Raw genomic sequence first — 24,227 nt, 5'->3', positions numbered from 1 at the left:
AGTCTCTGGAAAAATCATGGAGCAGATCCTCAAGGAATCCATTTCTAAGCACCTGGAGGAGAAGAAGGTGATTAGGAATAGTCCGTATCGATTTGCCAAGGGCAAGTCATGCTTGACCAACCTGATTGCCTTCTATGATGAGATGACTGGCTCTGAGAATGCTGGGAGATCTGTGAATGTGGTATACCTTGATTTTAGCAAGGCTTTTGATATGGTCTCCCACAACAGTCTCACAGGCAAGCTAAGGAAGTATGGACTGAATGAATGGCCTGTAAGGTGCATAGAAAATTGGTTGGAGCATCAGGCTCAGAGGGTAGTAATCAATGGCTTGATGTCTAGTTGGTACCCGGTATCAAGTGGTGTGCCCCAGGGTGCTATGTCCTAGAGCCAGTTTTGTTCAAGATCTTCATCAATGACCTGGTAGATGGCATAGAGTTCACCCTTAGCAAGTCTGCAGATGATATCAAGCTGGGGGAAGCAGTAGATACACTGGAGAGTAGGGCTAGGATTCAGGGTGACCTAGAGAAATTGGAGGATTGGGCCAAAAGGAATCTCATGGGGTTCAAGAAGGACACGTACAAAATCCTTCACTTAGGATGGACGAATCCTGTGCACCAGCACAGGCTGGGGGTGACTGGCTAAGCAGCTGATCTGCAGAAGACGACCTGGGGATTACAGTGGACAATAAGCTGAATATGAACCAACAGTGTGCTCATGTCGAGGAGAAGACTAACAGCATAATGGGCTACATTAGCAGGACCATTGCCAGGAGATCGAGTGAAGTGATTCTTCCCCTCTATGTGGCATTGGTGAGACCACGTTTAAAGTCTTGTGTTCAGTTTTGGGCCTCCCATTACAGAAAGGATGTGGACAAATTAGAGAGAGTCTAGTGGAGGGCAACAAAAATGGTAAGAGGGCTGGGGGCATAACTTATAAGAGGAGGCTGAGGGAACTGGACTTATATACTCTATAGAAGAGAATAGGGAATTTAATAGCAGCCTTCAACTGAACTGTTCTCAGTGGTGGCAGATGACAGAACAAGGAGCAATGGTCTCAAGTTGCAGCAAGGGAATTCAGGTTAGATATTAGGAAACTCTTTCACGAGAAGGGTAGTAAAACCCTGGAATAGGTTACCCAGAGAGGTTGTGGACTCTCCATCCTTGGAGGTTTTTAAGTCCTGGTTAGACAAACCTTGGCTGGGATAATCTAGTTGGGGATGGTCCTACTTTTCACAGGGGGTTGGACTAGATGACCTCCTGAGGTCCCTTTCATCCCTAATTTTCCATGATTCTATGTGTATATATAAATAACATAAGCAAGACATATATACTAAGGTTATTGTTTTCTGGGCAATTCAGTCTTAACCTTTGTTCCTGTTTTATGCTGAAGTACACATTTGGTGGGAATAATTAATAGCACGGAATTACATTTTTCCTGGATGAAGATATGCCAGTTAGATTACATATTCAGCACTATAGGTAGCAAAATACATATACATAGAACGATAAAGGATTTGTATTGCCATTCAGCTGCTCCAAAATATATATTTTCAAGATATTTTTGTTATGTTTTCTGAATCGTCTTTACTATATCTGAGAGAGAGAGAGAGAATCTGCAATTTTTGCTAATTCTTAATTCTTTAAGTTATGATTTGGAGTACACCTGTTGCACTCTATTCATTCCCCTCTTTATCCTTTCTCAAGGATTTGCCTAAAGCACACTAGCCTCTAATTCACAGTGCATTATTGATAAAAACAGAGATCATTTTGATAAGTTTGAAGCACCACTGCTATTTTGTTATGATTAATCCTTCCATGACATCCAATTCTGAAGCACAGTATCACAACAAACTAGCTGCATCTTTAATCAGTCACCTTAAAACTTTTAATTATTTTCCATCAATAGTCTTACTGGATTTTAATGCTGTTCTAATAAAACAGTTGTTTCAGCATCAATAATTTCAAATAATTTGTGACAAATAAAAAAAAAAATACTTTTTTAGATACACTAATGGAAGGAGCCCAAATTAAAGTAACCATTCCAATAGCTTGCAAGAATAGCTAACATAAAATATCAAAAATATAGTTTTATGTTTGCTAAACTGTTTTAGCAAGGAAATTGCCAAAAAGCACTTGGTATCTTAAGTACTTGCATTATGCCATGAATTTTGTATGATTCAATTTGGCTGTGTTCCATGTGTCTGAATCAGTGAAGATGCAGATCAAAATAATAGGTATATTTTCAAGGGGGTGTGTGGAGCAAGAGGAACAACAGCTTTTTATTTTTTAAATATTTTAAGGTGGTTGTTTTTTTTTAAAGTCACATGGCCCAAGTAATGGGCCTAAAACAAACCCAGATTCATGGAGACAGAAAGAGAGGAAAAAAAGAGTGCTGTGTCCTTGTGCTTAAGGCTCTCACCAGTGGGAGGAAGGAACCTAGAACCTGGTTCTAGTTTTTACCTGGATAACTCAGTTTCAAATTGTCATTCAGCATCATAAATCAAGGTAGGTTCAACAGAAATCTGCTCAGTATATTCTACCATGCAGTCCCAGAAGTATTTATGTGTCGAGATACTCATTTTGATTACACGTTCTGAAAAGTTTGTAAAGTCTATTTTATTAAGCTCAGGAAATTTTACTGCTACTTTTTTTCCCCCCCTTGAAACATAGCTGGATAAGGGGACCAAAGCCAAGGGAAAGAAGAAAAAAACCTTGTAGACGATATTATTCAGGTACATTTAAACACTCATTAGAAGGAATATCTATTTCTTTGTTGTGTAGGAAGCAGTAAATAGCTGTTGAGCTAGATTAAATGCTGAAGCAATGCTCAGGCATTTAATCAGACTCAAAAGCTATTTGCCGTAAGCATACTAAAAGGTAATAAAGATGACAAACTATAGTGTAAAAAAGATGAAAACAAGGCAAATTGTCTGTCTTTTTGAACAGCTAAAGAGCTGCGTTAGTGCTTTTTTGAAAATTTTCAGTAACATGCTCCATGGATTATATGCCATATGAATGCCATTGTGTGCCTTAGAATATATCTATACAGATATGAATACTTGAAGAATGGTTTTAATGGAAATATGTTGTAAAATCCAATGCACTACTATCAATATTTCAATGGTGAGTGAAGTTTATCTTTGAAATCAGGACTCATCATTTGAATATCTAAATCCTACATTTGAGTGCTCAGGTGGAGCAAAAGGAGTTCATGTTCATGTTCATGTTCACTAATACATCTTTTGACCCGTCTTTCAGTTCCAATTAAAGATAAAACTTTGCACAGAGGGGCCATACAAAGCTATATGCAAAATGCAAGAGTTAAATGCTAATGGCCCATTTCTTCAAACCGATAGACACTCTCAGCTAGCACTGATGGAAAGAGGGATGAGTGATATTGAAGGAAGTAATCAATACCATTCCTGCTCAGGTCCTGAGTGCAGATGATATCAAGAACTGGTTTTAAGTTTGGAGATACAAGTAATGAGTTCCAGTTTGAAACTGGATCCAGACATTCTAATACAACTTCTGAGAGGAAGCACTGTATGTGCTTGATTTCTGAACTGTGACAGGCTAAAACTTCTTTTTCCTGCAAGATAATATTGTATGTCTTCTGTCATGAACACACACACATATTTCTAATCCAGGGAATTCACAAAAGTGTAAATTGATGTTTAGCTCCTCTCAGCTTTAATATTTTTTTCTAATTGCATTGTAATTTAGTGATAATTACTTTAGACTAATTAATAGGAGTATGGAGGTTTGCATGGATCAGAGAACACTGTTAATTAACAACATAGTGAATGAAAATGGATCTGTCTTTATACTTTGATATGTATTTAAATTGCATTGTTTCAACATATGCTCTTAATATGAGCTTAATTTTCATATTCATTATAGAATATCTCAAAAGATCTGTTCTCGCTCTGGGTGCAGGAAAGGTAGTTTAATTTTCACTATGTGTTGCTCTCTCCTTGTACATCTTTGTCTAGCCAAGAAGTCATCCATCATTTTCAATGCGGTAGCATCAAAACATAATCGGTATTCTGTCTGTCTATTGGTTGTGGGATTTTATTCAGCTGTGTCTGATTTAGACCAATCCGCTTCTGCATACAGATCCAAATTTCTTTAAAAAGAAATTCCATCCCTTTCTGGCTGTCTAATCTAATGCAGGCTTCCTAGAAATCTTTGAACCAGCAGTAATGAATACAAGCACATGCAAAGTATGTTTAACATTGTGCAGTAAATGAAGCACTTAACTAAGATGAAGAATTTTGCTATAGCTAGATTTTCAAGAGTGCTCAGAACCCATTTAATGCACATTTGCTAATGTTCAGGATTTCCAAAAGTGCTCAGGACTCTGCTCCTCCAGTTAGCAGCAATGTAAGCTGTTGGGTACTGCGCACCCTTGAAAATCTCACTAGTAAGATATACAGGCTGAGTCTTCAACGCTCTTCAGGCATCTAACTGATGTTGACTTCTAAATACCTTTAGGAATCTGTACTAGGTACATAAATAGAGCTGATTTTTTTTTTCTAATTCTGACTTCCAGTTTCTCAATGGGATGACTTGTCCCGTGAATAGAAGTAGTCAAGTTATGTCTGCTTTAGATAAAGAAATAACCTCATTTAGGCCTCACTGGATAATTATCCTTAGTTAATATGGGGTGCTTTCAAAATGTGGGTATCAACGGTCCCTCTGCAATTTTTAATATACTAGATTGTGCACAAACATTAGTTGCGAGAATGAGAAAAAACAAGGAAACCTATGCATGTCATTTATCCTAGAAAACATGAAATATTATGTAGTTATGAACTGTGCTGTTTGCTTGCCCCTAAAAAACTCTAACAGGGTAGCTGAATCCACTATTCTACTCAGAACAAAGCAGAATATAAAATCAGAGTTGCATCAACTTTTCCAGTTCTACTCCCCTTCATGGCAGGTAATTTAAGAGAAGAGTTGTTTGCAAAATTCAGGTGATTAACTTGCTCTGGGTCCTGAGACTGTATAGGGTAAATAAATCAAGCAGTCAAAGGGGTTCATTGTGAAAATGGGTACAAGCAATTGATGAAGTGGGTTCTTAATAATGAACATGCATAGAGTTAAGTCCCCTCTATATATGCCATGTTGTTCTACATTTCAGTTTATGACTTTATGTCAATACCCCAAATATGAGTTTTATCAGTACAGTGTGTTGGGCTTAAACCATTCACCTTTAATCAGGTCTCCCCTTTCAATCTTTGACAATACGAAGGATAAATGTCTACATTTTTCAAGGACTGTTCAGGAAACAAAGACACCTTGGCACGACTAGTTCTGAACACCAGTTTCCACTAGTTCCTCACACAAATATTTTGTATTCTTCATGGTGACACAGAGGACAGATTAGGACTCTGAATCAAAATCTCCAGCAAGCAATGCAAGAAAAGAGGGTGAAGGTATATCAAGGAGATATATTAATTTTGTCTTAATTGGGATTTTTACAAGAGAAATTTATAATTACATAACAAAATGAGACTTTTCTCAATAGCATGTGCTTGTACATATGCCTAAAACATTAAGATACTATATAAAATGGTTTTCTTCATCCATGTTCAGTGATTTATCACCTACTGAATAGAAGATCAGGGATGTTAGGAAGAGCTTAATGAATACAACAATCCAGATCTTCAGCTAGTGTAAATTGGCTTATCACTTGACTTCCATGGAGACAGACCTATTTACATCAGCTGACAATCTAGTTGAACTTGTCTAACTAGCTACAGAAACACATGGGAGGAAAAATTTTAAATGACAGTGTAGGAATTGCTATAGTTGGTTGGCTGCAGTGGAAGCAAATGTGTTAAATTAATTCTATGGACATACTTCATTAGTTAAACATGGACTTAATTCAGTGTTCACTAAGAAAGCATCTAATTACTTATTTCTTTGGTTAACTGAATGCATGACATCAGCCATAACACTTTAACAAATGGAAACAATTTAAAGTACAATTTTTCAACAAGAAGAATTTTCAAACCATATGCAACACATGTTGACTTACACTTTCTTCCAGACTCATTTTTGTCAACAAAAATATTTTTCAAGTCCCTTATTTATTCTATCAGCAAAGCAGATTTGTCAAAGTTCCTACTGTTATTTCTGTTAATACAAAGTATTAGTGCTTCATTAAAAAAACGTGCGTTTTAACAGTGCTCTTACAAAATGATTTTGATAAAATGTATTAATTCAAGGCCTTCCTGTCAATAAATAAAAACAGAATAAAAAGCTCCAGGCAATGTAGTGTATTGAGTCCCTAGCTCTTTCTGTGGCCAGCTGTGGAGCTTAATATATCTTATTAAACACCATATTTGATTTTATTAAAACAAGCCATGTCATGATCCCCGTTCTAATGAGAGATTCACATCTCTGACAGCCTCCAATTGTCCAACTTGTCCATTTTCACAGAAAATGCCTTAGCTTAGCTGATACAAAGGTAAAGGAAAGATGCTAGAAAAAAACAGTATTTGTTTCCTAAATGTTATGCCTTTCTTCAAAAAGCAACATAGTGTTTTGCTCTGATCATTTTATTAAAGTTCAGGGGTCATGGCAGAAGGCTTTTCATGCCCAACTGATTTCCAGATTGAAATAGGAATTTTCTCCTTCCCATATATGCCTAGGACAGAATGGTAGAAACCCTATCATTGTCCAAGGATCAATGCCAAGTCCAGAAGGAAAACAATCAGAAACAATCTTCAGTGTATGAATAACTTTTTGAGCACAGTAAAAAGTACACTAGATAAGTAAACTGAGATAAGTGCCCTGAGGCTGCATGTATATCGATAATTACAACACTTATAGAAATCCAAAATCCAAGATAGAGAAGACATCTCCAGAAAAATAAGACAATGGACCTGATTCTTCTCCTCTTGGAATTCCACTTAAATCATTGCACCAACATCTGATTTACATCAGTTTAGATACGAACCTCCTATAAATCACTGTTTTTGAGCATTTCACCATCTGCTGCAGGTAATATCAGAGACAGAGGGAGTAGACTAAATATTTTTCATGGAATGCAGAAACAATTCTTTAGATTTATCATTCTTTATCTTCCTGTGTAATGTCTAAACAATAAGAATACATTAAACTATGACCCTCTAAAGATCATTTTATCTAGTACAGTTGGCAAAAATATCCTGCTCTTTTGGAATTCCAAGTGTGATCCTTGCAGAAGGGAGCAGACATAGATTATATTGGCTTCAGAAATCAAGATTCAATATAAACAACCTTCTTCATAAAGACAGCCTACCTAGCTATTTCTGCCTATCTATTTCTACCCATTTCTCTAACAAAATTTGTCCTCTCCGCATCCTAGAATCTAAATATTTTCAAGGGAAATATGATCTGCATAGCAAGGTGCTTACTGGTTGTCATGAAACTTTCTACTTTTTTCCCTTTGCCATCTTTAGAAAGGTCTGTTTTGAGCTATCATTATGGTTAAAATGAAGAAGCTGTATCAAGAAGTAGTCTCACATCAGAACCCAAAAGTTGTATTGGATTAATTCACTCTTTTTGGAGGATCATTTTCCAGTCAAGAATCCTTCAGCCAGGAATGCTTTATCTTCATCACTCACATATTATTTTCAGTTTCATGATCCCAGAAGACCATAGCTATTTGGTAGGTTATGGATCAAAGAGGAGCAGTTTATTACTCTGTGGGCCCATCTACACATCCACTTTAATGTGCAGTAGCCTATTTAACTGCTCATTGAAGTGTTACGTAAAAAATTATGCACGTAAAAAAACATGCAATCATGCTATCCCCAGTAAAATAGGCTACTGCACATTAAGTGTCACTAAAAAATGAGCATTCATTACTTAACATTAAGACTGCCTAATGTGCATTTCTTTAGCACCTCACATTGGAAGTGCTAAATTTAATGCGCATTAGAAAAAGTGCCTTAATGCACGTGTAGACTGGTCCTCTGTGTGTGTGTATATGCGCGTGCGTGCGTGTGTGTGTGTGTCTGTGTGTGTGTGTGTGTGTGTGTAAACACAATTATTCCTTTTGGACCAGTAATATATATTTAAATATAAACATCACTATTGTAACCAATTAATTCGGTATATTAGCCATAGCTTTTCAGGAGAAAAGCAGAATTTACAGACTATCTTCCCAGGTTAAGTCAGCCTGGAATGCTCTTCTAGCCTGATGGTTCACAAAAAGATTTTACAGTTGGTCTAATAAAAGATATAAACAAAAAAATCTTTGATTTTCCTGTGTTAAGTCAGTATTAAATTTACAAGGTTTCTACTGTTAGCATTATTCATTTATATGGATAATAAATAAAAAGAAAATAAAGGACAGGGAAAGTATTTCCCCCAGTATCAATAGCTGAAAAATATACAAACTCACTGTAATTTTTTTTTGCATTCTGACATGTATCTGTGTAACTCATCCTTTAGTTTTCTTCATGAATCATTCATACATCACACCCAGACTCATGCTAAAAAGATCTTCAGGAAAAAAAAAAATCATGTGCTGTCTCTGCCTTTTTTCAAATGAGTTTGGGCCCTAAATTAACTTTTGACTGATAGCTTTGTGCAGTAAAATACTTCTCAACAGAACAAAAACTGGAGTAGTCTATAATTTAAATTGGCATATTGAAGAGTTTTGTAGATATGAGTTGATACACAGTGAACAAGAATGAAATTATGTATGCAAATATAGCACTGCAGGTGTTGTTGATGACAATATGTTTTAAAAAACATAGCACTAGAGTTTTAGCTAACCTGTTCCATATATATACATTCTTTGCAAGTTTCTTAAAATCATCTACATGAAATAAGAAAAACCCAGATGCTAAAGTGAGTCAATTGTATGTGATAAAATGTGCTATTGAGAGATGAGCCAAATGGCTGACAAAAGACACACTTGGATACACACACTCATTTCAAAAGCCTGACTTGTAGCAAATACCTGATCATGCTGAGAACCTGCAACTGCCACTGAAGGAACAGGATGTTTCAAATACACAGTTCTCCTCAGAGCAGGTCTTTCATTTGCTAAAACATAAGAATTGCCATTTACTGGGTCAGACCATAGGTCCATCTTCCCCAGTATCCTGTATCACAGTGGCAGAGAGCGAGTGCTTGAAGCAACAGTGAACTGCACATGACCAGAGTTTTGCTCCACTGTTGCTCTCTCACTTACAGCCTCCACCTTTTACGGTGTTTGCAGATGTTTGGAGGAGGGAGAGGAGGAGGTTAGATTGTATTAAAAATGGCCACCTGACCTAGCTGAGTTTGCCCAGGTATTGACCTCACACTTATGGCGCAGACAGAAGCGTCAGTTTTGCCTGATCTGGCCACAGGAAGTGGTTTATAGCTATGACCAAAGACAAGTGCATGGCTGCAGACAGCTTAAAAATGGCTAATCAGGCCAAAATCTGAACCCTCATTGCAGGTTCAAATTCAGACATTTCAAAACACAGAATCTTCTGTAACTTGTGTCTGCACTGCCACCCACCCTTGAGCTGTTTCCATAATGGGAGTGGGGAAAGGGAGCACAGGAAGTTTGGACTTGTTTTTTTTCAGCCCCTGCAGCAGGGTGGGGCAGGTGTACAGGATCCTCCCCCCAGGTGGGGGGCTTCCAATTCACCCAATCCACCCTCCAGCACTGGTGGAGGAACCCTAGAATGAGCTCCCTCTTCTCCCTTTCCCCCCTCCCATTCTGAAACAGGGACAGTCTGGGAAGGAGGACGGGCTGTTGCTAGAGGAAACTAGCTGCAGGCTCCAGCCGGCATCTGGATTCCCTGCCCCTCTGGAAGCAACATTGAACTTTTGTTTGGTCTGGGGGTTTGTTGCAACTCAGAATGCTTGCTGCAAAGCATTCTGAGTTACAGCAGGAAGCTGCACTTCTGTTTGCACCCTTAGATCCCTACATGTCTCAGGGCTGTGATTTTCCTACCTACCTCCCTGGCACTGGGCTATTTTTAGCTCCCCGGCCCCTTTCCCCCTCTCCTGTAGACTAGCCAGCCTCTCCCTTCCACACACACCCTCCATTCCTCAAGCTGCTCCTGATGCTGCATTTATCAGCATTTGCCAATGCCAGGAGCCAAAGAAGTAAGTTCCAGTGGGGGATGGGTTGGTGGGACGGGGGTATAGGTTGGCCAGAGTGGGGTAAAAAATAATCCTTGGCTCCCTCAAGCCCTCCCCCACAGTCTCTGCAAGTCCCCCTGATCCTTCCAAGCTCTCCCAGACCCCACCAACTCCCTGTGGACCCCAACCATTCCCCTAATCCCCTACAGATGCTGTCTGTATCCCCTACCCCCTGATTGCTCCTGCAGATCCTACATGCCCCCCCGTCCCCCTTGCAGATGCTGCTAGTATCTCTGAGACCACCCTGCAGATTCTGTCTGCCCTCCTGATCCCTTCTATGGATCCTACTTGCCCCCCATGTCCTTGCATGCTCCCCAATAACCCCAACCCCCCACTAGCCTCCCCATCCCAATATACCTTAGATTGGGTGGCTATTTTTAACTTGATCTAACCTCCCACAACCTCTCTGAATAGCTGCACCCAGCCTTAATATCTAAGAAGTTCTGATTCAGAGGCTGTGTCCTTAGCGCCTATGCTCAATAACTACTGATGCCTCTTTCTCCAAGAATGTGTCCAATCCCTTTTTGACTCGGATCCTTTTTTGAATTTGGATCACCACCCATGACTACTGATTTGCCATATTTGGTGGCTGTACTTAAGATTTCAAAATATATCTTCGGAGAAGCATCTGAGAAGTCAATTTAGGAAAAAGTAATGTCTAATGATGTTGGTTGAGGGGCCTCAAAAATTGTGATGACTCCATCTGAGTAATATTTTTAACCACTCCTCTATTTTTACCTCATATGACCATTTCTTTTTTTTTTTACACTGAAGTATACAACTATAGCAAAAAGTACAATAATAAATTACTGTGAACTGCATAGTATGCAGTGTTTTTTGATTTGGGTCTAAGCCAACATCCATTCAAATGGATAGAAATTTTTGTGTTGAATTCAGCGGGCATTGGATTACGCCATAGTTCTTGCTATGTGGCATTATATGTACTAACTAGTTAATTGTGTATAGATGTAAAGGAAACAGAAGTCAAATGACTAAGAGGTGCCTCAACTTGATGGGTTACACTACTATTGGAAGTACGGGAAAGGTTATTCATGGATGCCCTTTGAAAAGGAAGAGGTATCTTTTTTTTATTATTAAAATGAGAATTGTTGCTCCTGAATGTATGCAAAGACACCTAAAGTTCCATATTATAAGTCCTACTAACCATGCTATAGCATTTCTGAGAGAGAGAGTTTCTGATCAACAACAACCTTACCATGAATGGTTTTGTACAGATTTTCTTTAGATCTGTAACAAATACTCTTTATTTTATGACCTATTGGAATGTTGTAGAATACTCTTTTCCTCTGCTATACAAATGTCAGAGCTGTCAGGCAGCTGAAACTTGTCCCCTGATTGAATGAAACAAATTGCTAGCCTAAGCACCATTTCTAGGTCTTGAACCAAGGCCTTTTCAACATGGATCTAACTTATTACAACATTTGTTGACTGACCCTCCATGTTGGACCAAGCATTATTATTAGCTAAGAAATTAAAGTTGACAGTGTTTATTCTGGGAACTGATTAATTAAATGCCTTTCCTGGCAGATCCATTAGTATCAGCACAGCATGGCATATATATTGACACAGAGAGAGAAATTGCTTTCAACAATAGAGCTCTGTTGACAAAACAGTGTAACATTTGGACCATTAGAAACTGTACAGGAATCCATCTTCTCTATCAATCTCATTTCAGTTGACAAAAATATTTAGCAACAAGACAGGGGAAAGGGCAGGCAGGGGTGGTATGATATATGCATATGTGGATTATACATTTAATATTTTTCTTTTGGAGGGAACTGGAAATTGTGAAAGCTTGGAGCTTCTCTGCATGGAGAGAGTTGGAAATGTAAGGGCAGGTGGGAGGGAAAGGAAAACAACAAATAAATCCCTCCTATGGAGTCCTCAGCTAAAATTAATCCTACTAATATAAAAGAGGAGCCAGAGAGAAAAGATTAAAATATCTAAAGAGGACTAAAATCCTCAGGCTCAGTCAGACTCTACTAAGAGATAGTGAAGCAGGGTGCTCAGCAGGGGCTGATGTCACAAAGTTTTATTTGTTTCCTGTCATCAGTTGCTGGTAGGAGGTCTCATTACCCACAGCCTGGACTGGCATTTAAAGAACTCTATTTAAAACTTTGTTGGTGCCTTAGATACTAATACAAATGAAACAGACTCTGGGTTAGATCCTTCACTGCCTTAGATGGTGGATCTAAACATTTGTCCGTTTGTTAGCAACATGTTAGAAGCTCAGTCCTGCAAAACCCTGAACCCAGCAGGAGATTGAATGGGCTAGTTACACTAGGACTTGAGACTAAGACCTCTGGATCTAAACGTACACCATTGCAACCGGTGCTAAGCAGAGTCATCAACTGCTAGAGATGGGCCTACATCACTGTAGGGAGGGAGAGATTGGGTGTGAGTTACCTAGTGGCACACTCAGTTAAGGAACTTTCATTCCCATCCTATAACATGCTTCTCTCCCATTCAGCCACTCTCCCTGTCCCTGTCCTTTTCACCACCACTGTTAAGCAGACATAGACAAAAACCATTCATAGCCTTGTAATTCCAGCGTGACAGAAAATCTTAACTTGGACCTCAGAAAATCACCATGTCTCACTGCATTTTGCAGGACTTCTTTGCAGCTCATTCTCACGATTGCCTCGTTTTGTCCAGTTTGAACATCTGAGCTCATGGTTTCATAGATTCATAGATGATTCATAGATTCATAGATGCTAGGGTCGGAAGGGACCGCAATAGATCATCGAGTCCGACCCCCTGCATAGGCAGGGAAAAGGGAAGAGTGATGGGTCTAGATGACCCCAGCTAGATGCATATCCAACCTCCTCTTCAAGACCCCCAGGGTAGGGGAGAGCACCACCTCCCTTGGGAGCCCGTTCCAGACCCTGGCCACTCTAACTGTGAAGAAGTTCCTCCTAATATCCAGTCTAAATCTGCTCTCTGCTAGCTTGTGGCCATTATTTCTTGGAACCCCCAGGGGTGCCTCGGTGAATAAAACCTCATCAATTCCCTTCTGTGCCCTCAGCATTTCTATTTTGTGTTGTCTGGTATCTTGTGTCAGTACCTTATTGCAGAGGGCTAGTTACTTCTCTGAGTGAATAAGGATGACAGAACCATGAAGAAAGTCCATGAAGAGTGTAAATATATAAAAATATGGAATAGTTTAATTGATTGAAGGACAAGGCAAAGTATCTATTTCTTAGTCCTACCCTAGGATGTTGAAAGGAGCCACAAAAACAATTCACCTGGCCAGATACAGGTATTCCTACTGCATGGAAAAGTACTTAGGTGGCACTGAGCTGGTCAAATTTGTCTCATTTACAGCATAAGTTGCATGTGTGGTTGTATGCGTGTCAGGAGAAATAGGGATGTAAATCTCTAGATCTCTTGGTTCAGAGATGATACCTTTGATTAGACCAACTAAGAAATTGCAAGAAAATGATCTTTTTCTGCAAGCTTTTGGGCACATAGACCCTTCCTCAGGCTCAGGGAAAATTAAATATGGCAAAAAGTCCCTATAGGTAGAAAATAAACTTCATTTTTGCACAGAGGAAGCTGAAGATGGAAGTCAGTGATTTCTTAGTTAGTCTAATACCAGGTATCATCTCTGAACCAAGAGTTTTGCATTTCTTTTTGTCTCAGACCAACATGGCTACCAAATATATCCCTGAAACATGGAAGATGTCAAATTTTAGCAGATTTTGGATTTAAACTTGATTGCTGAACAATAAGAAAGATTTCTACACCTCTCTGCCTGTCTGGCATCTGACACCACCAGGGCAGGAATCCTGCCTTCTCTGCACATCAAAGAGCAACTCCCAAAGACACTCGCATGGACCCAGAGGAACAGCCTTCCACCTCCAGCTTCCTCTGTGTAGAAATGAAGTTTATTTTCTACCTATGGGGACTTTTTACTATATTTTTTACCATTTTCCCCCAGCTTCAGGAAGGGCGTGTATGCCTGAAAGCTTGTAGAAAATTGTATTTTTTTTGTGATTTCTTAGTTGATCTAATAAACCAAGAGTTGTAGAGTTTTGCATTTCAGGAGAAACAGGACACACAGCAGGATTAGCACTACATCCCATTAAGTTCAGCCCTTAATATTAGCTATCCAGTTCAGGTTAGGGAAGCCCTGAGGTTGCTATAAATTATACTGGAGGCATCCGCCAATCAAACCCAGGGAGAGAGGGCTGCACATCGCTCCTTTATTGTTCCCCACCTTTTATTGTTTACTACACAAACTTGGGAACTGAGCCTAGAGTCTTCAGCTGCAAGAAGCATTCAAAAGAGAGATGAAAAGCTCCCAATAATAGCTGAAAGACATGAGAAATAATCATTATACATCACAAAATGATATGGAAGATATTTGAATAACAGCAGTGGCAACTTCTGCAATTGTATTATGGAAAGAGTTTAGTCAGTGTGAGGAACGCAAAGACAAAAGATAATGAGCAAGAAATCTCAGCTGGTGTATGTATGTGGCTGTATTGACTTTGACAGAATTATACTGATTTATGTCAAATTAATGTCATAAGTGAAATGTTTCAAAGGGACATGTTTATCACCAGGACCTGGATTTCATTAATTATATTAAAAAAGACCCTGATCCTATTCATTCGTTTAATATTCTTTGTTGCAGTATAAGTACAATATGTTCAGACCATAATTCTGTTTGCCTATAAACTCATGCTAAACATAATATCCTTCAATAGAATAAATAACATACATACATTTTTTCTTTTAAAATTTCCCAAGTCTGATTTTTAAGGAAGCTCCATGAATAATTCATGAGGAAAGGTGCTCTATGACTTACTACTAGGCTTTTTATTGCTGCTTTTCACTTTGTATACACATTTGCCACCGAGTTGTCAACGATAAGTGAAAGATTTGCTTTAATTTTCATATAATAAAAAGGAAGAACCCAGAGTTCTTCCCATTATTAACTGGTTTCAGCAATTTTATGTCACATTGAACGGACAAGTACTCACCTACTTCTATTTCGCTTTAATGTTTACTGTGGAAATCAATTAGGTTTCAGTCACAATAACAGTGTGTCTGTAATTCATGTGAGCAACTCAGGAGAGTGAATACAACTTATGGAAGAGAAACAGTTCTTGAACTATTTAGTTTTGATGGCAAGCTACTGCACAAAATTTAAGAACCCTACAGAAAAGTATGGCTGAGACGGTGGATAATGGGACATAGAATTTCCCAGTAGTTCAAATGTAATAGATTTTAACTCATGACTGCCTCGTGACAGCATTAATGGCCAAAATTAAGTAAATTGATGGTCTCAATCTAATTCCCTTGTACGAAGTAATATCTGCCCTTATTTCCCAGTTGAAATCAATCAGAATTTAGGGCACCAGAAAACTGGACGTCCAAATCTTAGTAAAACCTCATGCAAATAAAACTGAAAAAACATTATGAATATTTTAAAAATATTTAGAGATTTTCACAAAGGTAGCAATGTTGTGCTAAAGAAATAAGAATGTGGCTGTCTAAGCACAGGTAAAAGTAGGCTCTCTCTAAAACAAATCAAAGGTAGAAAACTCCTTTCTCTACCCTCTACAGAGAACTGAGTTATAATTGTGAGTATATCTATTGTCCCTTGAAAGTGCTGGAGCTATAAAAATTTATACCAGCTGAGACACTGCCTTTTCATGTGAACATAACATCAACGATGTCTTCCCATCTGCAAAACAGATCAGACACTTGCTCAAAAAACAGCATTGACTGCAGAACATGACTACTGTGTTGAGGCTTTATGGATTCCTTGGTTGATTATCCTGTTCCCTACTGCACAATTCCTAACAAAATGTGGACACTTTCAAAAACTTTATTTTTTTTTACATCTGATTTTCCTGCCCAGCCTCAGGACAATATAAGAAATGGTGAAAGGGTTTGTATAAAGAACCCATTTGGAGAGATGCTGAGAGCCTCTTCTCAGTTGCTGGTGCAGTCAACAAGATGCAAAGCACTTAGAATTGTCATTTGGTATCCTACTTTCAGATATGGTGCCTGATTTTGGAATTTTTCATTGATAAATCTGAGGCAGCTTGTCCTGATTAGCAGATGTATTTTGGAGTTAGAAGGATAAGGATATTAGGGAGGAAGGGAAAGGGGGGAGATCCTACAAGTGCTTATCACCTCCAAAAATTAGACTCCTAACAGTCTTTCAAAGTCAACACTGAAACTATGTTATCTTTAGCTAGGCAAATAATGAAAGGAGTGCAGTAGTAATTGATAATGTCTAGACAGTAGTAAAAGATAATAAACTTTGAAAGATTCTAAGATTTCATTCAAATGATCAAATGACAATTCCTTAGTTTTATGAGAACTAGCTTCCTTATAGAATTTCAATTTAGTACTTTCTATCTCAGAAAAGAAATGAGCAAAGAACTATGGTATATGGGCATTTCTGCACTCCTATGTCCCCAAAGGAAGGTACTCAGAAACCAGTTTGATTTATCAAAATGGCTACTAAGAATAAACAATCTGTTTGTTTTTTTTTTCATTTAAAAAAAAATCAACATGGATATATATCATCTGACTTTCATGTCGGGGTGTAGATGCTGTTATATTCTCTGAACTAGCTGGCCATTCTGTAATAGTGCTTCTAATAGTGCTATATATTCATACCTTATAAACTTGTGAAATTCCTTTGCAGTTATAGTATATAATGATCTTTCAACAATGCACATGGAAAAAAATGCACACGGAAAAAATGATCAAGTTTGATATTTTCAGTTTAGTCCTCACTACCACATGATACCACATAAATGAAAATTAGATTTTTATTAGCACAATCAAAATGATCATTTTTCTATATTGAGTTTAAACATCTGATCTACTTCCCCCCAACCTCAGGGTGCCTGTAGACATGCAGGGAGGGTGCCCCAATGCACTGTAGTTACAGCACATCAGCGCAGATTAAGTTAATTGAGTTTGCTGCCTCCACATTTTGTGTATCAGTGCCTCCATGCTTCAAAATGGGAGCAGGGGCACTTGAACTAAAAAGCTCGTTTGATGACCTTTAGTTAAAGCACCCCTACCACCATTTTGAAGTGTGGGGACACTGATATATGAGATTCTGTGGGTGCTTTAATTACAGCAGCTCTCAGAGCTGCACTAATTTAAACACCTTGCCGTACCCCCCCAAGCATTTGTAAAAATGCCCTAAGAGTTCGGCATATGAAAAAAATCCACATGTAATCCACCAAGCCTTGTTAGTAAAAAGATATTAAACAAAGATAAAAATTGTTCTTTGTATTTATAGTAATTTTGGAAATGGAAACAGATCAATATTGTTGACATATATTGCTCTTAATTTTCCAGCATCCAGTTCATAATTTATTTTAAATCAGTTAAAGTCTTTTGTTTCAAAAAAGTATACTTTGCTCATACAATAATATGTCATGGAGAGGCCATGCAGGTGTTCAAACTTACAAATTACTAGCTGCAATACAATATAAGAAACTAAGTAAAATACAAGAGAATAATAACCTCCTGAGGTCCCTTCCAACCCTAATTTTCTATGATTCTATAATTCTACACTAATTGACATCAACGGCAAAAAATTTCATTGGGTTCGTTGGAAACAGGAATAGGTAGTAAGGCTGTGCGAAGCTTCAGGTGGTGGTTCAATTCAGAGGAGATTCGGCCCAATTTGGTGGCTGAATCTCCAAATCTGAATCAAATGAGGGGACCAATTAAAAGGTACGAATCGATTCAAAGCTCGCTGAATCTTCGGAAAAGGTTCGGAGAGCATTGATGATTCGGGCAGTCCCTGCTGGCTGCAGCCGGACTCCGAGCTAGTAAGTACTAGGGGCAGAGAAGGGGGAGCTGGGGAAGGGGACCATGGAGGTACCCCTGCCAGCCCCCCAACCCCCTCTCCTCTCCTAGCCCCCCCAATCCCCGCCCACTCCCCCAGCCCACACATGGTTGCCCTGCCTGCCCCAGCTCCTGGCACTTTAAAGAAAAGCCCGGGAACCACTGGGTGGGGGGGTAATCCTTGCTGCCCCCCACTGCCCCACACTGCATGGGGAGCTCTGCCACAAGCCCCCCGACCCCCCCCTCACTCCTCCAGCCCCGCCACGGATGCCCTGCCTGGGGAAAAGCAAAAAAATGGAGAAAAGCCCTGGCACTCACCACTCCTGCAGCAGCCTCAGGGCTTTGGGGGGCTCATGCAGAGCTGCCCACATGATGCAGGGCAGTGGGGGGCAGCAGGGATTTGCCCCCCCCCCACTGGCAGGAGGGCTGAGTCCTGGGGCTTTTCTCAGGGTTTTTTTTTCCTTAAAGGGCCGGAGCTGGCCCAGGCAGGGCACCCATGAGGGGACTGGGGGAGTGAGAGGGGAGTTGGGGGGCTTGTGGCAGAGCTCCCCATGCAGTGTGGGGCAGTGGGGGGCAGCAGGGATTTCCCCCCCCCCCCAGCCTGGCAGCACCTGCTGAGTCAGGGCTTTTTTTTTCCCAAGTGCCGGGAGCGGGGGGGGGGGGGGGCAGCCAGCGCGGGGCTGGGAGAGCAGGCGGGGGATGGGCCAGGCTTATTCAGCAGCAGTCAAATCTCTAAATCAGATTGGGCTGAATCAATTCAGGACAGAGATTCAAATCACCAAATCGAATCGCCTTCCCCCAAATTAGCCGAATTCAAATCCAAACAAATACTAGCCACTTCCCACAGGTGTAATAGGTAGGCATCTAATTAAAGTGTAGTGGCTGCCAATTATTTTCAGGTAGCCATCATGCTGGAAGCCACCCATTTCAGGCACTTCTCATGCTGGCAGTCGTCATTTTTTTTCCACTCCCCCTCACATTGCTCATTGGCCGAGAGCCCAGAAGTGTCCCTGCTCCACATCTCTTTTCTTTTTTTTTGGCAGCCATGGGTGTGTTGAGCACCCAAAATCAACTGCTAAAAAAGAAACAATACTGCTAGAAAAGAAAATACTACTAGGGGCAGGGGCCTAATCTGAAGTGGTGGGAGCTGGTATGGGGAGAGGGGTGACAATCAGGAGTGGGAAGCAGGGACAACTGTGGGACAGGTGACTGATATAAAATGTTTAATCCTTCCTGGCTAGTCCTCCCGCATCTGCACAGCCTGCTTCTACCTCTCCTCTCCTACCAAGTATAGCCATGTTCCCCAGGTCTGCAAGGTAGCTTAGCAACACAGCCCTGCCTAACCAGCCAGTCCTCCCACTACCCCGCACCCAGTAGCCTAAATGAAAGCATGTTCACACCTCTGATACTAAGTGCTGATCAATACTGTTTTCTTCTAGTCAGGTCCAACATGACGTTACATGCTGAACAGAAGAATTTGCCACCATCTGCATGAAAAGTGCCTCCAGGGTACTGCTTCACATGATCCATTGCAGAAATATGCTTTGTTTTGTGAACCATCTTCCTACTCATCCTGAGCTTAAGTGCAGCAGCCAGCCTCATTTTGCTGCATGTACTGTTTCTTTAAATCCACCTGGTTTCTGGCACTGCCAAATGATTGTGCCAATCAGCATGCTTAATCACTGAGCCTGGCTAGGACACCCTGTACTTCACTCAGGTCCCCTGTGCTGCAGGGGAAGATTTCCCAGGCTTTACCTTGCTGCCTACCTCCAGTAAGTTTTTTTGTTTTGTTTTGTTTTTGTTTTTGTTTTTTTTAACTTTTTCCCCTCTCCCCCAGGAGATTTTTTACCAATTTCAGGTGGGAAGGACATTTTCCTACTCTTCAGGAAAAGCAGGAGATTCCCTGCCTTCCCCCTCAAAAAATTAAAATGTAATTTAAGTAGATCTCTAGGAATAGTCTTTAAGCAAAGGCTGTATTCTGGAGTTTCATGTACACATAGATGTGTACTCTCATTATGTTAAATAAGAAGAGAGATTAAGTCTAAGTCGTCATTTCTGTAACACCCTAGAAGTAACTGCACTAGATATAGCCCATATAGTTTTTACCCTAGAGCCCATGAATTTTGCCTGATAGTTTTTATTTCAAGCAATATATAGCCTAGAAAAATTGTGTTGCCTTTTATTGAACTTATTGATCAACACCAGCTGCTTCTCTTTATCCAGAGCTTTAAATACTATGTGGTGATATGAGTTTCCCAGAGCCTAATTCATCAAAATAAAGTTAGCCTATTTTTTCTGCCAGTTGTCACATACTTGACACTTTTTCATCATTATTGTACCTTCTTCCATTAGGTTCATTGACCTTTTCCCTTCTGCATAGATGATACCTTTTTTGTTACTGTTTTTATCAGTTAAGGAAATCCAATGTGATTGGTGATATACAGAAGTCAGAGGGAGGAATAAAGGAATATGGGCCTTGTTACACATTAATTTTAGGTGGCTCATGGAGCTCTTAACCCCTATATTATCCACACATTAACACCTGAAACTAGTTTTAAGCGCACTTTAGGTGGCTAAAGTTACACCACCCCAGGGCAGGTTTATCTCTGATCCATGTTACCCAGCTCATGTTCCATTAATGTATGGTCACTGCTCACAAATGAGCCATCCAAATTGCAATTCTCCAGCATCCCAGGATGCGCTGTCTCCTCCCCCACTCTCCTGTTCTATGTGGACAAATTTTGTACCCCCTTAACTCCACTGCCCAGGGGGTGGTCCTGGCACCAAGCCAACTTTCCCCTCACCTCAGGGGTGTGACCTTCCTATGCTACTTGGTGCAACCTCATGCAAATAGCTTGCAGAGTACATGCCAGACAACCAGGTTGTAGAGTCTAGGAATGGGGTCTAGAAGGAATGCAGGGGACAAGGTAGGGGGCCAGATCAGGTCCCCGTGAGCTGGTGCTTCCTTCCCAGGGCAGGGGCACTAGCTGCCCCCAAAACACCTTCCCTCACTGTTCTCACCTTGAAGACTCCCCGGGAACTATCACCAGCACCCCCACATCCCAATCCCAAATTCCAATTTATTAAAACATGAAACTTTCTTTAATTTATCTCCTCTTTTTCCTTTTAAAAAAAACAACTTCTTTTTATTTTATCCTTCGCTGGTTGACATGCTTTATTTCACCACTCTTTGCCCACTGCAACTTCCTTTCCATCTCCCATTTAATTACCCACCCCATCCCATTAACTCTCTGCCTCCCAGCTTCATGTTCCCATCCCCAACAACAACTCATCTCTGACACTGCTCCTGGCCTACCATTCCTGTAGCAGCAACTCACAGCTGTAGCTCCTAGTCAGGCCCCTGCTTGCCAGTCCTGTATTGGCAAGTCACAGATCTCTAGGCAGGGGACAGTCAGAGGTTTTTAGCTTTAAGGTGTGACTGCTCCAAGCTAGCACTAACACTGATCAATATTTGAGCATTTCAGAGTGCAACATGTAACAAGGCCCTAAATCTGTCCTAAAGAGAGTAGAAGGAGCAAACAAACCCAAAAGTACAGGAGCAAAATTAAAGTTTTAGAGCCCTTAGTGAAGGGATAATACCACTTACCCTCTTTATAAAAAGCTTCAAGATCTGTCAGTGAAAAGAACTGCTACAAGCTTCACCTTATCTATTAATATTACTATATATAGGAAATTTTTTAAAAGTGAGAGAAGACAAGAATTGGTTCTTTTGAGCAAGTACTGAGCATGAAGAGGTAAGCAGAAACAGAGATACTTGGTAGTGTGGGGGTCACAAAATAGAGCTGGTAAAGGACTAAGATAATTCTAGATATAGTATATTGGACAGATTGAGAACTGGTGGGGAGTTGGGAAAGCTAGTTAGGAAAATGAGAGACCAGCAAATAAGACATTACCATAATGAAGTGAAAACACCTATTGTCAATTATCACTTTGACTTCCACCAAATTATTTTAAAATAAAATTAATTTTCTTAGATGTAATTAATAATGTTAAACCCCAAACCAACCAGACAAAAATCAAGAGTCTTGGACAGTTTTCAAAGCAGATTTTGTACATAAGTTCCAACACCCACAAGAGACTAACAACTGATGCACTGATATGCTTTATGCATATTTACTAAAATGCATAATTACCATGGTTACCTCATATCATATGATGCACACTATTTCTAAGAAAGATTTTGTGTGTGCATCTACAGCAAATAAGAAGCTGTGTGAATGGCCATAAATACCACATTAATTTAAGAGAAAAAAAAATGTAAATTGCTGTAAATTGTCAGACTTCTGAAGGAATTCACTGATATTTAAAATAAAAGGCTTTTCATTTCAGGCACTCTTTCATTCTTTGTGTATAATAATATTAATATTTTTCATACATAATACTGAACTCCTCATACAATAAAATCAAATATAAAATGGAGAAGTAATGTGCATAGATGAAATATTTTAGTTGAGAGGCTATTGCTATACTTTCATTCTATTTTACCTTTCTTACCTTTATTATTTATTGTTACATTCCAAGAAGAGTAAATGTTGAGTTTTTGGTCTTTACCACAATCCTGGAATGTCACTCCTGACTCTGACCCGTTAATTAAGATTTCTTTAAGTCATTAATTGCATGGATATAGCAATCAGCTGTTGTTTCAGTTCTGTGAAGCAATTTGTCACTTCTCATCAAATCTTTCTTCTTTCCTAAGACATGTATGAGGGGGTAGAGGTTTTTAAAGCATGATTTCCTATTAGACAAGGTAGTCCAATTTTTCTTTCATGGATTAAGCCAGGTACTGGTTTCTCTTGAATTATGTTTTTTTTTTTTTCCTTAACCCTTCTAATTTGATACGAGCTTTCTATAATTCCAGGTGTGTTTTGGGATGCAGAATCTACATTAGGCACATACCTAAGGCAATCATTGACCTGCTAAAATGAATAATCAAAAGATGAAAATGACAGTTTATTTAAGTATGATTCAACAACTGAGTATGAAATTGGAAAGAATAGTTGCTTTTATATAGATTCTGAAGGGATCAGAGCACTATTTCAAAGTACAGGGTTACAAACAATATAGCAAAAACTGTACACATATTGTGGGGAATACTTGCTTTAAAGTAAAGTTGAAAAAAATTTGAAGGCGCAAAAAGTTGTTCTATTGGTTAATAATATTGGTTAATAATATCCTCCACTTGAGGTCCTAAATCTCTTTATAAGGCTAAACATATTAATGTCTTCTGTGATAGGTAAGCAAAGAATCAGGTAACTTGGACCAATCTCATGGAAGGCTTGACTACAAGTGGAGCGACCCAAAACTGGACTTCATATTTAGTAGGGCGTCAGTTCATAAAGTGAGGTGTCAGGGTTTGGCATTCAACTGTGTTCCCAAGCAGAAAAGCTGCTGATTCTTGTATCAGTCAGAGCTCTTCCTCCTGGGGTGAGGTTTCAATCCTACCTACAATAAGCAATTTTGGAGGTTATGCATCCTGAGCAGTCGTCTCTCCCCTGTCCTCCTCAGCCTCTTGATTGCAGGTATAGGACAAGAGCAGAGAGCTGGGCAGTGGCATTCACATTCAGTGGAGTACAAAGAATTCTGGGAATTGTAATTTTCTAGATTGGCAGTAGAGTTTGCAGCTGTAGGGGGAAATATCCACCCTTTCTTTTCTTTTTTTTTCCTGCCAAAGTCCATATGCCGAGAGCCAAAAAGAAAAGAAAAAGAAATGGAAAAAAAAGAGTAAAAACTCTACCAATGCTCTATAAAACTACAATTCCCAGAATGCCTTGCACTCTATGACACCCACTGCTGGTGCCAGCTGCTTCTTGGAGCTGGAACATGCCAACTGTCTGAGGCACCGCAGCAGGCAAGTTAGACTGCAGCAAGTAGCCCCAGGGTAAGCCCATCCCCTTTCCCTGCTGTCCTTCTGGTGCCCCTCCCCTTAGGTGGTGTGCCACTCATCCACCCATCCACTCCACTTTTGGTGTCTGTGATTAGTTTGGTATCCAGTAAGCTGGGGTACGGATTTATTTATTTTTGTTTGCCACCTCATGTATTTTAGTATCCAGGCAGGAGCAGAGAAGCAGCCAAAAGCACCCAAATGCTGAAGACAGACTTAATAGCCTGAAAGCAGATGTCACAGAGAATTCAAAATAAGGAATGTAATAAAGTTTCATAGTTTCTAGGGTCGGAAGGGACCTGGGCAGATCATCTAGTCCGACCCCCTGC

Source organism: Alligator sinensis, unplaced genomic scaffold (assembly GCF_000455745.1).
Source record: "Alligator sinensis unplaced genomic scaffold, ASM45574v1 scaffold349_1, whole genome shotgun sequence".
Taxonomy (NCBI): Eukaryota; Metazoa; Chordata; order Crocodylia; family Alligatoridae; genus Alligator; species Alligator sinensis.
The sequence above is the reverse complement of the archived record's forward strand: the minus strand, read 5'-3'. Positions refer to the sequence as shown.